General features: G+C 39.1%; 1 pseudogene; it reads right to left on the reverse strand.

Moving 5' to 3' along the window:
• Nucleotides 1–4,283: 4,283 nt before the first annotated feature.
• On the reverse strand, nucleotides 4,284–5,023 carry LOC139707282 (olfactory receptor 7A40-like; annotated as a pseudogene).
• Nucleotides 5,024–11,079: the final 6,056 nt, after the last annotated feature.

Genomic DNA, 11,079 nt, shown 5'->3' on the forward strand with positions numbered 1-11,079 from the left:
CGGTCTGGATGCTTTCTTCCTCCGATCAGTTCCCTGGTGAATTTCTCAGAACTCAGAGGTTTCTTTCCCAAATATTTGCTTAGTATGGGTAATAACTGTGCTGAAAATCTCCCTGGGCGTGACTCCCATCTTTCAAGACAGGAAGGTGGGACACTGTTTATTAGAAGCTCAGGCATGAAGGATCATTCTCCTGTTTTTTTGCCCTGTAAGGACCTTGGTTCAGAATGAATAGACTTATCTATTTATTACGTATCCCTAGACTTACTTGTGTAACTTACATGATTAAATATAGAACTCAGGGCTTCAGTAGATGGGTCAGGAGAAGTCAAACAGCCCAACACGTGACTCTCCTCCAGGGCAGGGAGAAGGTGAGTCTGTGTAATTTTGTGTCTTACTGTTTCCTTTCCACCAAAAGCACCGTGTCCCCAACCAGAGACAAGACTTGGAATTCCCAACACTCACACCTGGAAAGTCTGAGAAGGCAGTTCCCGCAGAGCCACCTTGTCCCCATACTACAATTGTTTGTTACAAATTTTAGTTTTGTGATTTCTGTATTTATGATTCATAATCACATTGATAGAAAAATGGGTAATTGCTGTGAAAAATTAAACTATTCTTTCAAATAGACATCTTATTCTTTGCAGTCTTTATTGTTAAGTGTACTACTATGCCATGGGGAATATAATGACAAATCCCTATACTGAAAGTTTGAATGTCCCCATCCCCAGGTTACACAAAATTCTGTATTGCTTCCTGGCCCAATCTGAGTTTGCTAGGCAAAAATCTCATCTATTATGAATATGATGTGTGTTCTCCCTTATAAGCCCTAAGCCAACTCTTGTAACAATGAGATAATATTAATACTTATATATACTATTGAAAAAAAATCTCATGCTACCAATGGGGGCTGTTATGTTTTAAAAGCATTGCTCCTAAACTCAGGCTCTTCACCTTGCACTTATAAAAAGATACAATATTATACTGTAAGTATTTACTTGATAATACCATATGGATTATATTTCAACTTGCCTTTCCCATTCAACTTCGTGTATTGGAAGTTTTTAAAATTAATTTTTTACTTGTTTTAATTAGTTATACATGACAGTAGAATGTATTTATGCCCTATGGTGGGGGGAAATAATGGAGATCTTTTTAATATCTGTATAAGAGCTATATCATGCACAGGTGTATCCTGTTTTTAAAGTTTATAACTATATATCATATTCATTTTGCTATTCTTTATTGATGGTTTCTTGTATGTAGTGAAATTTTTCACTCTTGCAAATATACTGCAGTAAACCTTATAAATAGCTTTCTGTGAACATGGGATTGTTTAATGTGACATAGATTAAAAGAAGTGTGATTGCTGGGCCTTAGGTACATCCAGATTAAATTTTCATAACTGGTACCAAATTGCTGAATGAAATGTCTATGTGAGTTTGCTCTAGTTCCTACCTTATAGGAATATCCATTTCACCCCAGGTCTAAAAACTATTGAATATAATCAATTTGGTAGATTTTTCCTAAACTAATGCTTGACATTTTAGCTCCTTTTTAAAAATTAATTTCAGTTTCCTTGGTTGCTGTGTATTTATTTGTCATTCATTTTTCTTTTTCAGTTAATAATATAGAACACATAAATTTCTCTTTGTCCCAGTGGCTCAGGAGGCTGAGGCAGGAAGATTGCAAGTATAAAGCCAGCCTCAGCAACTCAGCACTAAATATGTGTTATGAACATTGTTGTACAAGCATCTATTTGAGACCCAGTTTTCTATTCTTTGGGGTTCACACTGATGGGGTGGAGTTGCTGTGTGATGTGATAATTCAATGTTTAACTTTCTGAGGAACTGCCAAATTGTTCACACTGACTGGACCATTTTCCATTCCCATCCTCACCAATATTTTTATTTTACTTTAAAAAATGTTACTTTTTATATTACTTATTGACACCTATTGTCAATAATGTGTAATGATCATTTTAGGGTAATTGACACATGCATCACCTTAAACATATATCATTTCTTTGTGCCGAGATTATCCAAAATATTCTAGATTTTAAAAAATTACATTCTGATTAGCTTTAGTGACTCTAGAATGCAACAGAACACCAGAACACATTCCTCCAGACTGTGACTTTGTGCCTGTTGATGACCTCTACTACCCTTCCTCCTCCCTGTCCAGCCCTGGTAACCATTAGTCTCCTGTCTGCTCCCAAGATACCAGCAGTTCTGGGTTCCACCCCTAGGGGGATTCTGCAATATTTGCCTCTCTATGTTCATTCTGGGGTGTGAAGGGCATCTCACTGTGGTTTTGCATCAAGTTCAAATTTTGGTCTCCATAAGTAAAGTTTTGTTGGGAGACAGCCACACCCGCTCCTTTCGTATATATGGTGACTGCCACCCTCATGGAAGAGCTGAGCCACTGGGAGAGACCATGTGTCCTGTGAAGACCAAGACATTGACAATCTGTCCCATCACAGAAGTTTGCTGGGCCCCCCATTCAAGCAGGTAGGCAAGGTGAGAACCATGTTAGTGAGTGAGTGTGTCTCTCTCTCTCTCTCTCTCTGTGTGTGTGTGTGTTTGTATGAGTTTCTCTAGGTCAGAGCTGCTGGGTAAGTGGGGAATGTGGTGGACAGAAGGACAGTCCCCCACAGGTATCCAAGCTCTCATCTTTGCAACCTGTGACTACTTTACCCACCTTTTATATCCAACTGTGAATATTGTCTTTAAAATCAGAACAAATACCAAAGAAACAAACTGGCAGTTTATTACAATTACCCTTAACTCTGTTCTCTTTAGTTATTGCAAGGGCTAGCTATTGCTGCAGAAAAAGCAGTCCTCAATGCAAATAGTTTAATAAGGTTTTTTATTACCTAATGGGACTACCTATTGGGGTTTTCTGAGTCTGACTCAGGAAAAGAACTTTCATGTTCATAGGAGAGCCTGTGGCCAGAAATCACATGAAGGGCAGGAATCAAGCTCCCTTGTGAGCCATCCTTTGATCTTGAGGACTTATGTCATTCTGAGCCTGAAGGACACACATAATGGAGGATATGGGTATTGCTCATTTACTACCCTTCTCTTGCTGTGGCAAAATTCAGAAAGGGGAGGAAGATTTCACTTAGAACAATGGAAGGATTAATCTTTCCAGGCAGTGCTGAACATTTTCAAGCAGAAACACATCACTGACTCAATAGTGCAACCTAGAAAAGGCCGACTAACCACAACGATCAAACCTCTGACACACGAACACCAACCTTCCACACCTTGGTGATTGTATTTGCCAGATGAAAAGATATATTTTACATAGCAATACAGTGTGTAATATAGAGGTTTGTCTCATCATATTTAATGTCCTCTCTGTTTCTGAGACCAAAGTAACCAAACTTTCATTTTAAGTTTTTCTTTCCATCTAGACTTCAAGTGGAGACAAGTATTTGAAAATAAACTTTGTCAGTGATTATGGTGGACGCTGTGGACACCAAGCTGGGCAAGAGAAAAGAATCCCAATGGTGAGAAGAAAAGCCAGTGCTCAGCCATGAGGCTCACTGGTCTGTTGGAATCTGCCTCATCAGGAAGCAAGCTGAGATGGGGACACGCGGAGGCATGAGGGACCCACAAGGGCAAAGCCATGCTGTGGGATTCCCTCCAGTATAGGCTTATTACACAGGCCGTCTTAACTGTCAAATGCATTTCCCCCACAGGAGTACCATGCACGACTGTGTGTTTTAGTATCAATAAAATAAAAGTTACTCTATATGATCCATCATGGGAGAGGAAATGGTTTTCAGAAATGCATGTCATCCCATGAGATGAAAGTGAAGTTCCAATATCTCTAATCCAGGATTGAAAATAAGTTTGAAGGGCTGGGGATGTGGCTCAAGAGGTGGCACACTCACCTGGCATTCGTGCGGCCCTGGGTTCGATCCTCAGCACCACATACAAATAAAGATGTTGTGTCTGCTGAAAACTAAAAATAAATATTAAAAAATTATCTCTCTCTCTTAAAAATAAAGAAAAGAAAATAAGTTTGAAGAAGTATGCAAGTGGTTAAGAGGAACACTGTTCATATCTCAGAGGAAACAGAAAGCATATCAGGGTGTGCTTTATAACTTTTGTAGAGAAGTTGAGATCAAAGGAAGAGAAACTCCAGAAAATGAACAGAAGGAACAAGTTGTACTTCTAAAATCAGATGAAAAAATTGTAATATTTTGCCCTTAGGCTTTGAGCTCTGTGATCTAAAAAAAATCTTTCAGACCCAGCAATATGGGCCCTTTTATAGTTTTATCTTGAACATTTTTTCAGAGCTCTCTTGATGTCTCTATTCCTCAGACTGTAGATGAAGGGGATCAGCATGGGGGTGACCACTGTGAACATCACCGTGGCTGTGGCAGTAGAGCATTAATTTTGGGTCACAGCAGAACTAAAGTCCACCCCCAGGAGGGTGCTATAAAATAAGGAGTGAGAAGAGGTGGGACACACATGTGGAGAATACTTTGTATTTTACCTGCGCTGGTAAGACTGCACACATGGAAGACACTATTCTGGAGTAATAGTAATGGTAACCATGAGGGGGCCTCCATCCAATAGCAAAGGTGCAAATTACATCACTGTGTCATTAAGAAAAGTGTAAGAGCAGACAAGTAGGACCAGTTGATTCAGTTCACAAAGTGTGGGATTTCCAGGTCTGTGCAGAAGGACAGCCACAATGTCACTAAAGTTTCTAGTAAGGAATTCAGGACATTTGTGACCCAGCATGCCAGCACCAGCACTCCACAGACCCTGTGGTTCATGATGACAATGCAGTGCAGAGGGTGGCAGATGGCCACATATCCGTCATAGGCCATCACGCCCAGGAGGAAGTTGTCCAATCCTACAAATAGTATAAAAAGGTAAATCTGTATGAAGCAGTCTTCATGTGTTATGGCCTTTCTCTGTGTATGGATGTTCACCAGCATCTTTGGGATGGTGGTGGAAGTGAAGCACATGTCCTCAAAAAACAGGTTGGAGAGGAAGAAGTACATTGAAATAAAACAAAACTAAAATAAAACTTCCATCAAAAGAACTAATGTAGACCTCAGTTGTGTATCCATCTGATCCTGGGCTTTTTTTGGTTGGTAGGCTTCTCATGGGGTCTTCTAGTTCATTGCTTAAAAGTGATCCGTCTAACTTGTGTATATCATCCTGTTTGAGTTTGGGTAAATCCTATGACCCTAGAAATTTGTTGATGCCTTCAATATTTTCTATTTTATTGGAATACAAATTTTCAAAATAATTTCTAATTATCTTCTGTATTTCTGTAGTGTCCATCATGATATTTCCTTTTTCATCACAGATGTTAGTAGTTTGACTTTTCTCTCTCCTTCTCTTCATTAGCATGGTTTATCAATTTTATTTATTTTTTCAAAGAAAGAACTTTTTGTTTTGTCAAGTTTTTCAATTTTTTTCTTTTGTTTCAATTTTATTGATTTCAGCTCTGATTTTCATTATTTCCTGTCTTCTACTGCTTTTGGTGTTGATTTGTTCTATATCTAGAACTTTGAGATGTAATGTTAGATCACTTATTTGTTGACTTTTTTTCTTTTAAGGAATGAACTCCTTAAAAAAGTAGCAGGATATAAAATCAACACCCATAAATCAAAGGCATTTCTGTATATCAGTAAAAAATTTTCTGAAAGAGAAATGAGAAAATGACCCCATTTACAATAGCCTCAAAAAAACTACAACTTGGGAATCAACTTAATGAAAAAGGTGAAAGACCTCTACAATTAAAACTACAAAATGCTACAGAAAGGAATTAAAGAAGACCTTAGAAGTTGGAAAGATCTACCTATCTCTTGGTTAGGCAGAAATAATATTGTCAAAATGACCATTTTTCCAAAAGCCCTAAACATATTTCATGGAATTCCAATCAAAATACCATTGGCATTCCTCATAGAAACAGAAAAAGCAGTCATGCAATTCACTTGGAAAAATAAGAGACCCAGAATAGCTGAAGCAATCCTTAGCAGGAAAAGTGATGCATGTGGCATCACTATACCAGTCTCAAAACTATACTATAGAGCAATAGTAACAAAAATGGCATGGTATTGACACCAAAATAAACTTGTAGACCAATAGACTTGTAGACTTGTACAGAATGGAGGACACAGAGACAATCCCACATAAATACAGTCATCTCATATTAGACAAAGGTGCTAAAACATATGTTGGAGAAAAGAGAGCCTCTTCAAGAAATGGTGCTGGGAAAACTGGAAATCAATATACAGCAAAATGAAATTAAGGCCCTATCTCTCACCATGCACAAAATTCAAAGTGGAGCAAGGACCTAGGAATTAAACCAGAGACTCTGTACCTAATAGAAGAAAAAGTAGGTCCAAAACTTCATGATGTTGAATGAGGGCTAGGGCCCAACTTCCTTAATAAGACTCCAATAGCACAAGAACTAAATTCAAGAATCAATAAATGGGATGGATTCAAACTAAAAAGTTCTTCTCATCAAAAGAAACAATCAATAAGTGGATAGAGAGCCTATAGAATGGAGAAAATTTTTACCACACACATATCAGAGCACTAATCTCTAGGATATATAAAAAACTCAAAAATCTTAACACCAAAAAAATGAATAACCCAATCAATAAATGGGCCAAGGAACTGAACCAACACTTCTCAGAAGATGATATACAATCAATCAACAAATATACAAATATATGAAAAATATTCAACATCTTTAGCAATTAGAGAAATGCAAATCAAAACTATTCAAAGATTTCATCTCACTTCAGTCAGAATGGCAGCTATTAAGAACATACAACAATAAGTGTTGGTGACGATGTGGGGAAAAAGGCACACTCATACATTGCTGGTGGACTGCAAATTTTTGCATCGAATAAGAAAACTTGGAATGGAGCCACCATTTGATCCAGCTATCTCACTCCTTGGTCTATACCCAACGGACTTAAAAACAGCATTCTACAGGGTCACAGCCACATCAATGTTTACAGCAGCACAATTCACAATAGCTAAACTATAGAGCCAACCTAGATGCCCTTCAGTAGATGAATGAATAAAGAAACTGTGGTATATATACACAATGGAATATTACTCTTCATTACAAGAGAATAAAATCATGGCATTTGCAGGTAAATGGATGGAGTTGGAAAATATAATGCTAAGTGAAGCTAGGTAATCTCAAAAAAACAAAACAAAAACAAATACTAAATGTTTTCTCTGATATGTGGATGCTGACTCATAATAGTGATGGGGCAGTGTGTATGGGAGGAATGGAGAAACTCTAGATAGGGCAAAGGGGAGTGAAAGGAAGGGAGAGGGATGAGGGTAGGAATGATGTTGGAATGAGATGGACATCATTGCCCTAAGTACTGTATGAAAACATGAATGTGTAAAACCAGAGATAAGAAAAATTGTGATCTATATGTGTACTATGGATTGAAATGCATTCTGCTGTCATGTATAACTAATTAGAATAAGTAAATTTAAAAAATAACTAAAATAACCATCATCATGAGTCTCTAGTTCAAGATTGACAAAAACCTGTAAATAAAATAATAAAAAATAATTATTTTAGAAGCAGTGAAAGAAGTGGTATTCCAACTTCTAATTTCAGCCTGTAAAAACATAAGTGGATCCAAATGTGCTTAGGACACCAGACATAGCATTAGGAGTGATGGAGTGAGTCACAACAAAGGTCAGAGCATCATCACCGCTCCCTTCATGAGTTCCCACCACACATGTGGGCCAGGAGTACTACCTGCGTCTTCCCACCTATTCCCAGCAGTAAACCCGCGAGGCCAGGTGCCTCTTCCAACTGTGCAGAGAGGCCATCACTGTAGACATAATGAAACTCCTGTGTTTGAAACTTGGGCTTCTGAGAAAGACACAGTCGATTTTCACTTGAATATAACAGAATATGTTCCACAAGAGGGGAAAGGGTGTTGCTACTCATAAAAATAGAACCACCCCAAGGAATAAGGGAATAATAAGGAAAAACAGATAAGAAAATAGAAGAAAACGTCAAAAAAGGAACTTGATTGTTACAGATCATTCAGAGGAAGATTAAATATAAAAAGCAGTCGTGGGGTGGATCAGCAACATGACCAACTCTTAGATTTGGCTACATGAAATTCATAAACTCACATGTTCCCTCTCTAAATTTCAAGACATATATAAAGAGCTCAATGGCAAGCAGCAATCTTAGTGAAAATAACTTCCAATTCTTTCTTTGGATGCAGAATATAAAGATGCCCTGTTTCCACAAAAGCAAAGTATTTGCAATTGCAAATCAAAAGAAAAGGCTAACAAGCTAAAAAATGTACTTCTTCCAGGGCAGTAAGGAAAGAACTTCAAAATAAAGCCCTTTAATTTTCTCTTTTGACCCATCAAATAAAAAACTATTTCACTCAAGTGACCACCCAGCATGAGAGAGGATGCTGTGAGATGTGTGTCACCTGAAGGAGGGTGGCAAGCAGCCCATTAGTCTCCCCTTTGTAATGAAATGGAAGTGGCTTGAATACACTCCAGGTTGAAATTAAAGAAAGAAATGCCCTCACCTCACTGCACAACCCGCCACCCCTGAGACTCATTTTGCCCAACCTGCTACTGTTGAGTTCCGTGGATATGTTCTCATTTTATGAAAAATACTTGATATACTTTTCCAGTCTTGTCCAATTGGACTCTCTTCCCATTATATGTTGTCAGCAATGATCTAATCATTGCAGATCTGAGAGTCGCTTCTCTTTTTTACATGTTAACCAGTGGAAGATGAATGAGTCAGCACTCAGCTTTCTCAGCTCTGGGCTGGGTGGGTGGATGTTGTCAGCTTCTGTTCTTGCTGAACATTTCCTGCAGGACCTACCAGGTCTCAGACTCACATGGATGGGGTTTCTGAGAAGATTTTCCTGTGGAAGTCTGGAGTCTGCTTCATTGATGGTGGAGACTGAAGCTTTGTCCCCTGACAAGACAGCAGGAGAGAGAAGCCCTAGCCCCTGAGCCAGACTTAGGACTCCAGAACAAGCCACCACGTCCTTCTCAGCCTGCGATTGCCTGCTCTGAGGGACAACATCAGGGCATCTACACGTAGCTCCCTGTCTCTGCTCATTAGGTTCAGTCCTCTCCTAACAACTTCCCCTGAGCCCTTGATTTCCCTGGGGCATGTTGTTGTGAGCAGCAAGGAAAATGTTCCTGCTCCTTCTATGTTCGCAAGAGGCTTTGCTTTTCTTTGTCCACAAAATCCTCCATGTTACAGAAGTCCAAACTACTTAGCATTTGTGCCCAACCCTCAAAATGTCTGAGCCACTTGGCTTTGCTAGATTATGTGGATCTCCCAAGCACAGTCTTGTAGAGGGGCACATTTCCCATTATCTTTAGGAAATTGCTATTTCCTCTTCATCAAGGAAGAGAACTGTTTTCATTTGTTAAAGTCATGGGAATTTGCCAAAACCCTTGGATTCATGATGGTTTTTAAAAGGCACTTATGAGTTTCATGCTTGGACATCAAGTATAAAATGGTCACTTATGCCTTCATTTATAAAACATTAGGTAATTATTAGAGATATATTTAGAGATATTCTTGAGTGTGTGCAGCATGGACTGAAGTTAAAATCTCACAAGGATTGCTTCATTTCATTTATACAGATGTATGAGGACTAATTATTTTTTTACATCTGTATAAATGAGGCCCAGAGACTAAGACATCTGCCTCTAATTATGAACTGAGTAAGAAGGAGCTTTCCTCCTGGTGTTCCAGTTCTCTTGCTCCAGGGCACTGGTCTTTCACCAGGCATGATGATGGAGACGGGTGGCAATGGTTGAGGAAGTTTGGGGTTGTTACAACTTGGGATTTTTACTGTGCCTAGCAGGTTGAGGCCAAGGATACTCCTCAGTGTCCAGCAAAGCACAGGACCCCACACACCAAGGTGTTGTTTAGCACAAATGTCAATGGTGGGAAGTTTGAGAAACACTTTTCTGACCAGAATCTTTCCAACTTCAGTGTGAATATGAATCACTTGGGGATCTGGTTGAAATGCAGGTTGTGATTTGGCACATTAGTGTGGGGAGATTGTGTTTGTCTAAGAGCTCCCAGTTGGCATTGAGGCTGCCAGTTGGTGGTGGATAACTCTTCTTAAATACACAGGAAAATTGTGTTTATCGCCTACAGTAGAACATTTTCAAGAACACATGCATTGTGCAGTGTCTAAATCCAGCTAATTTTCAGGTGCATCACTTCACATAATTGTTATATTTTGTGGTGAGACACTCAATATCCACTCAGTATTAAAGATTCTGTAGCTAACTAAAGTCACCAGTTGTAGAACTCTGAACTCTTCCTCCTGTCTGGCTGAACCTCAGATCCTTTGACCAACATCTCTCCTCACAACCCCACAAACCATATCAGTCCGTGGTGACCACCATTTCACTCTTTTTATTTCCATAAAATCAGTGTTTTTAGATTCCACATGTGAGGTTCCATATGTGGCATTTGTCTTTCTGTCTCCCTAATTTCACTTATTTAGGGACTTCCATTTCCATCAGTGTTGTCACAATGGACAGGATTTCTTAAATTTTTATGGTTGAACCATACTCCCTTGAGTATACATAAGGTGTTTATCCATCCATGGACAGACACCTAAATGGATTCAATATCTGCTTACTCTGGTAAATGCTGAAGTGATATGGAGGTGCAGAAGTCTCTGAGATGCCACCTTCATTTTTTTGGATGACCATTTCCAGTGGTGGGACTATAGGGTCACATGGTGGTTCCATTAATTAGCACTGAGGCTGTGGTCCAGTGTAGAGTCAAGTGCAGGCATTCCAAGGCCTTCCCCACCATGAAGGCCTCCATTGCCTCAGTTCTGATTTTAGGTGGTCAGAGGCTGGACTCTCTAGCTTGGCTTCTGTCTAAATAAGTTGACACTAGCCTCTTGAAGGCTTCCCTTGTGACAGGAAATCAAACTTTCAAAACATAGCCTCCTTATAGACATATTTCGTAGATTCCCCCTTCTTTAGTTTCTGTGTGAACTAAGGTTAAAGTTCACAGGAAATGACCTGCCAGAGCAGATTG

Source organism: Marmota flaviventris, chromosome 1, assembly GCF_047511675.1.
Source record: "Marmota flaviventris isolate mMarFla1 chromosome 1, mMarFla1.hap1, whole genome shotgun sequence".
In the NCBI taxonomy this organism is placed as follows: Eukaryota; Metazoa; Chordata; class Mammalia; order Rodentia; family Sciuridae; genus Marmota; species Marmota flaviventris.